Source organism: Benincasa hispida, chromosome 9 (assembly GCF_027475165.1).
Source record: "Benincasa hispida cultivar pf3 chromosome 9, pf3_genome.v1.1, whole genome shotgun sequence".
Classification (NCBI taxonomy): Eukaryota; Viridiplantae; Streptophyta; class Magnoliopsida; order Cucurbitales; family Cucurbitaceae; genus Benincasa; species Benincasa hispida.
The window spans coordinates 29,502,308-29,509,578 of record NC_143486.1 but is presented as its reverse complement, the minus strand read 5'-3'; positions in this window follow the sequence as shown (position 1 = coordinate 29,509,578).

Genomic DNA, 7,271 nt, shown 5'->3' with positions numbered 1-7,271 from the left:
TATATGCAACTTGCTGCAACAGAAGACTTATATTAATACAAACCTCAAAACTTGCAACTTGCCCTAATATTTATTTATTTCACTACTTGTTTGTTTTCATTTGATTCATTTTCTTTTTTTTTTTTTTTTTCTCCAAGGGTTTGGATTTTAAATACATTTTCTATACTTTTTATGGTTTTTTTAAAAAAATTATAAACATGTTTCTTGCAATATAAAGTTATATTCAAACACAACAAATATTGATCTTTAATTTAATATACTTTAGAAATTGTTCAATTAAGTTTTTCGTACTTTTAAATGTTCGAATTTAATTCTTGTATTTTTGATATATCTTAAAAATAGTCAATATTATTAGTTTATCCTTAATTTTTACTAAACAGAATTTAGTATCTATTAATAAATTTTGTGACATCTTTTCTTCCATAAAATTATTATTTTTATTTAACCAAAATTTCGTAACACCTTACCTCATGGGAAACTATGTTTGAGATGAATTGAAGGTAGCGGTAACTTAAAGAGAATGAAATCTAATTAAATGCGGGTATTAAAATAATATTTTAAATTTGAGGGTAGTTGAAGATGTGTGTAACAAAATTATTAAGAGGTTTTTCAGAAATAGAAAAATAAAGGGAAGCTATTAACACAAAATAGCAAAATTTTTATCTTATTTGATAGAGACTGATAGAAGTCTATCAGTGATAGAAACTGATAGGAGTCTAACACTGATAGATTATCAGTATTTTTTTGTTTTTTTTTTTTTTGCTATTTCTGTAAATATTTTAACATTTTTTCTATTCATAAAAAATTTTCAAATTATAAAGATTGAAAAATTGATAAAGGAATGATATGGAGAGTTAAAAAGTTATATCGAGTTCTAATGAAATTCTGAAATTTATAAGGACTAAACTGAAATTTAGATAAAAGTACGAGTACCAGAATACCAGATCCTTATTAATTTTATTATTTTCTTGTGGCTTATTTTATTACCGAATGAAGACTTTGACTTAGATTTAAGTACCGAAGATCAGCTTAAACTTTGTTATCTCGATCAAATAAATAAATAAATAAATAGTTAGTATTATGTAATTGAAAAATAAATAATAATAAATATGCCCTATCGTAAGCTCTTTGTCAAAAGTTTTCGGCGCAAATTTATAGAAAAATATATATTTTTTTTCATTTTCATTTTATATGTGATGTATATTATATTCTTCATGGACCAATTGAAAAGAATATTGTTATTATTTATTAAAAAAATAAAAATAATTTTCTATCGTGAAGTCGGTTAATTGATTATGTGTTTGAAGTTCTCGATAGAAACGATTAATTATAATTCTGTTTCAAAACCGTTGGATCTAATTTGACATTCTTAGATGATTTTATTTTATTTGATATATATATATATATATATATATATATATATATTTAATGAAACCAATGCTAGTTCATTGAACACAACCACGAGTTTAATTTAGAGAGAGAAATTTTTCATAAAATAATAATTTAAGTTTAGTCCAAAAATTACATTATGGTTTAATTTTTAAACATTTAAAATATGTTGATTCATGGTTAGATTTTAATACATCTATCTCTAGTTTATGTATGGAAAAGTCTAAATGAGTAGAAAGAAAAAAAAGTATAATTTGTAAATCTAGCCATAGTTTCTTTTTTTAATTTGTAAATATAGAAAATTTTTATTATTCCAATTTACTCCAATTGCATATCAGATGTATATTTAGTATATTAGTCGACTTATTGATTTTATTTCTGGTATATCGATAAGCTAAAATACTTTAGTTTTTGTATTTTAGTGAACTCAACTAATGTAGTATGATTTTAATAAATCGTTTTTAGTTTTTGTTTTTGCTTTAATATGAAGTTGTTTTCATTCAACTGGTTTGATTTTGATGGTATTACTTAGGTTTTGTCATTAGTTTTTTTTTTTATTTAAAAATAATTAATTCAATTTTGATGGTATATCATAATTGTATTAATTGTTTCTAACTAAAATGCAAAAGAAAAATTGTATCAATTAGTTTATTCTATTTTCGAAATTTTGATGAAATGTAAGTGTTGCATCTAATTTAGTATATCAATTGTATAAAACATATATTCCATATTTTGTAATAAATTGATTGATATACCATATTTAGAGAGAAAGAAAATCATGAAAATTAATATTATCTAGCACACAACAAAATTTGTTACACACGATGTTACAACAATTCCAAAACATCAAAGATAAACACAGAAAAATAAAACTTGAACAAAACACAAAGTTTGTAACCTAGTCAATGCAATACCACTACCTTTAGGACAATGTGCATAGGAAAGATAAATTAACTAATATAATATCAAGTGACTACAACGGTGTACTTTGGCGCCGTTGCCGAGGACTAATGTTTCGTGAAGTTTTGTGTTTTCGCAGGCACCCTTTCAATCTTAGGCGTATTGTAGATTGTGCGACCAAGCTGCAAATAATATTTAAAGTATAGGCGATGCATTGAAAGTCAAATATTGACCCCGAGATAGAAAGGTTATCCGTCGCATGAGCTAAAAGCAGTTAGACGCATGTCAACCATCATGCGTCCAACAATTGCTTGAAGCTCCAATGGTTAGGACGAACTCCTTGACCCGAGCAGTTGAGAACCATCTCCTGCATGGGAGACTCCTTGTGACATCACTCCAATTTCTCCAGGGACGTCTTCTACTCTATCCTTACGTTGCTTTCTTAGCTTAGTTTATTATTTTTATTTATTGTTATTTTGGATATGCGGCTGCTTCCTTGGTTGTGGTGCATTTGCTCCTTGTAGGTGTGATAATAACTCTCCTCGGTGCGCAGTTACAACGGAAGAATCCTCCACATCCTTCAATGCATGGCCTCAATCGCATGAATTCCAACGCATTGTCGCATGCGTTATTCTACTTAAGGTTCTGTTCGTATTATCTTTTATGCATTATCCTTTTGAAATTCTCCTTGTCTGATTGCGGTTCTTTGTGATGCATCTATAATGGTACAAATAATTCACCACATCCTCTAACTAGTATCGCAAGGGTCTCCATACTTTTAATAGCTTCTTCAAATTGTGAAAGTCTATAGTTTTATTGTGTGCAAACCCTTGCTCAAACATTGGTTATCACATTCTTGTTGAGTTTGTTTTTAGCTTGCAGTGAGAACGCTGTCACCCTCCAAGTTTGGGGGTGGCAACAATCTTGGAGAATTGCGTTCATTACATTGCAGTCATTCCCTTCAAAAAAAAAAAAAAATTGAAAATAACAACTCCACTGTCAACGCAATGGGGAAACCCATGTTGATAAGAGTTAAGTTGTGAAAGGCATTTATCCGTGGTTGGATGTCCGCATGACACCCGTGGGGGCAAGCCAAAACGAAGGTAAGTCGCCAGGATCAACGCATAAACGCAACTCTTCTGTCTGGCGCAAGCCAAATCAAGCAAGACATGAGTTGAGTTGAGTATGGAACACACTCGAGGTTGGATACCCGCATGACACACATGGAGGTAAGCCAAAACGAAGAGCATAACCAGGTTCAACGTCGCATTCGAATAAGTAATCGCATAATCTTGAATTGTTTTGAACGAACACATTCTCAAAAGCTGCAAGGTTGCGGAGAATGAATAAAAAGTTTTTGAGCAAAGGCTTGCCAAATTTCAACTTAGAAAAGATCTCTTTGAAGAAGCAACCAAAGTAGAGGAGAGCATTGCAGTCATGGTTAGAGTTACGAGTTAATTATATTCTGAGAGGCTAGTCATCGCAAAGGAATGACGGAAGGTGAGGTAAGAATTTCTTAAGTATGATGCATGCTTGAGGACAAGCATAATTCTAAGTTTGGGAGTATGATAACTGGCAAGAATGCCAGTTATTATAAGTCTTTTATTTAGAATTATGAGAGCTAATAAGTAGAAAATATGGTGATAATACTTAGAATTTACGAAAACTTGAGTTTTGCGTCGATTAGTACCTAAATCCTCACTAAACCCAATATTATGCGTTACTCCATGTCAAAGTATCTATTTTTGTAGCTATCGCAAGAATCAAACGTATGCGTTAGAAATAAGCAATCGCGGACAAACGCATGTGCTAAAGCAAGGCGATCGCAAAGACAAATGCATGCGTTGAAAGTTGGATCGCATGCGCCCATCGCATGGAAGTTGCGGTGATCTAATGCGTCCATTGCATGAAAGTTGCGGTGATCAATTGGAAATTGTGGCCACGGAGTGACAACCATGATAGAAGGACGATCGCAAGATGGGTAGAATGCGTTGATCTTCAGCTGAATCAAGCTCGGACGCATACCTTGGGAGTATCAACAAGATAAGGCGATGTGACAATGCCATACTGCGACAAAGGTAGCAGTGAGACATAACGCAATCATGATAGTTGTTGGCGTTTAAACTCTATAAATAGCCCTTTGGACCTTCATTTCAAGACATCCGAATTTCTGCCTCAAGGCAGAGGTTTGCGATCACAGATGAGAGCTTGAGTAAGATTTTCAGTGAGAATTCTTCACCTCCCCGAACCAGACTGAGTGACGACCGAAGCTTTCGACGGAGATAGAGCTCGAAAGAGACATCTTCACCATTCATCCATGGCACCATCGGTAGCCTTGATGCAAAGTCCTTTATTTCTCTTCTAACCTCTGTATTGTATTACATTTTAGCTTAAGATATTAAGACGTTTTGTAATCAATGCATATCTTGATTTCTTCATTGTCGTCTTCTTCATCATCTTTATCTCTATCATTGTTTATCTTCAGCATTTATTTATCAAAGGTGATCGTATACTTAATCGTGTAGCCTAGAGATAGGACGCATGTAGCAACCCACCGAGAGGTGTGCGTTGTGCGAGTATAATGAGTTAATCCTCTTTGCTTGGTGAAAGGCTGTAACAATGCTTGTCTATGGAATGTTGCAATGCTTGTCTATAAGTTAAATAGTCGCGTCAAACTGCTTGAGAAGGTAAGAGATGGAACGCACTAAAGCAAAGTATGCATTGTTCCTAGAGATAGGCACAATCTTATATTCAACGCAACCATGCACTATAGAGATATAGTCATGCGGTTGACCACCGAGAGGTGTGTGATGCGTTATGTGACGAGCTGGGATTACTTGAGCGATTTAAGATAATAAACATTACTATGCATTAATAGTTGTTGTGTATCTATCTATTCTCATCGTAAGTCTTCTATTACTCAATCTATTTAGTTAGGAGTAGGAGTAGTGTGTAAATCCATTAAACTTTCTTCGTTTTACTTTTATTCATCGCCTCAAACGCATTGCTTCACGAGTACTATTGAGTGACAAGTCCCTGTGTTCGACCTCGGATTACCCGAGAAACTTGCGTTTGCGTTATACTTGGCGTGAGCGTAAGAAAACTTGTGATAGGAACGCATGGTCATTGCATACTAGATTAACGTTTTTTCATTCTGATGCATGGGCGTAAACGCATAGCTTAACCCATGTCTAACGCATGATTGTGTGCGCAACCCCATCCCTAATTCTCCTTTCAACAAGTTAGAGATGGGGCTGCACACGTAATCATGCGTTAGACATGGCTAAGCTATGTGTTTACGCCCATGCGTCTGAGATCATGCGTCGGAATGAAAATGTGTTAATCTAGTATGCAATGACCACGCGTTCCTATCATAAGTTTTCTTATGCTTGCGCCAAGTATAACGCAAACGCAAGTTTCTCGAATAATCCAAGGTCGAACACAGGGACTTGTCACTCAATAATGCTCGTGAAGCAATGCGTTTGAGGTGATGAATAAAAATAAAATGAAGAAAGTTTAATGGATTTACACACTACTACTCCTAACTAAACAGATTGAGCAATAGAAGACTTGCAATGAGAATAGGTAGATACACAACAACCATTAACGCATAGTAGTGTTTATTATCTTAAATCGCTTGAGTAATCTCAACTCGTCACATTAACGCATCGCACACCTCTCGATGGTCAGCCACATGACTATATCTCTATAGTGCATGGTCGCGTTGAACATAAGATTGTGCCTATCTCTTGAAACAATGCATACTTTGCTTTAGTGCGTTCCATTTCTTACCTTTTCAGGCAGTTAGACGCGACTATTTAACTTATAGATAAGCAATGCAATGACCCATAGACAAGCGTTGCTACAACCTTTCACTAAGCAAAGAGGATTAACTCACTATACTCGCACAACGCACACCTCTCGGTGGGTTGCTACATGCGTCCTATCTCTAGGTTACACGATTAAGTATGTGATTGTCTTTGATAACTAAACGATGAAGGTAAATGATGATAAAGATAAAGATGATGAAGAAGATGACATTGAAGAAATCAAAAGATGCATTGATTACAAAATGTCTTAATATCTTAAGCTAAAATATAATATAATATAGAGGGTAAGAGAGAAATGAAGGACTCTACGTCAAGACTGCCGGTGGTACCATGGATGAATGGTAGAGATGTCTCTCTCGAGCTCTATCTCCAGCGAAAGCTCTGGTCGTCACTCGGTCTGGTTCAAGGAGGTGAAGAATTCTCACTGAAAATCTTGCTCAAGCTCTCATCTGTGATCGTAAACCTCTACCTTAAGGCAAAAGTTCAGATGTCTTGAAATGAAGGTCCAAAGGGCTATTTATAAAGTTTAAACGCCATCAACTATCATGATTGCGTTATGTCTCACTGCTGCCTTTGTCACAGTATGGAAATGTCACATCGTCTTATCTTGTTGATACTCCCAAGGTATGTGTCCGAGCTTGATTCAGCTGAAGTATCAACGCGTTCTACCCATCTTACAATCGTCCTTCTATCATGATTGTCACTCCGTGGCCACAATTTTCAATTGATCACCGCATTCGCTTGATCATCGCAACTTTCATGCGATGGACACATTCGATCACCGCAACTTTCATACGATGGACGCATTCGATCACCACAACTTCCATGCGATGGGCGCATGCGATCCAACTTTCAGCACATGCGTTTGTCTTTGCTGGCTTTAGTGCATGCGTTTGTCCGCGATTGTTTATTTCCAACGCATGCGTTTGATTCCTACGATAGCTACAAAAATAGACACTTTGGCATGGAGTAACGCATAATATTGGGATCAGTGAGGATTTAGGTGCTAATCAACGCAAAACTCAAGTTTTCGCAAATTCTAAGTATTATCACCGCATTTTTTACTTATTAGCCCTCATAATTCTAAATAAAAGGCTTATAATAACTGGCATTTCTGCCAGTTATCATACTTATCTGTTAATAAATGATAAT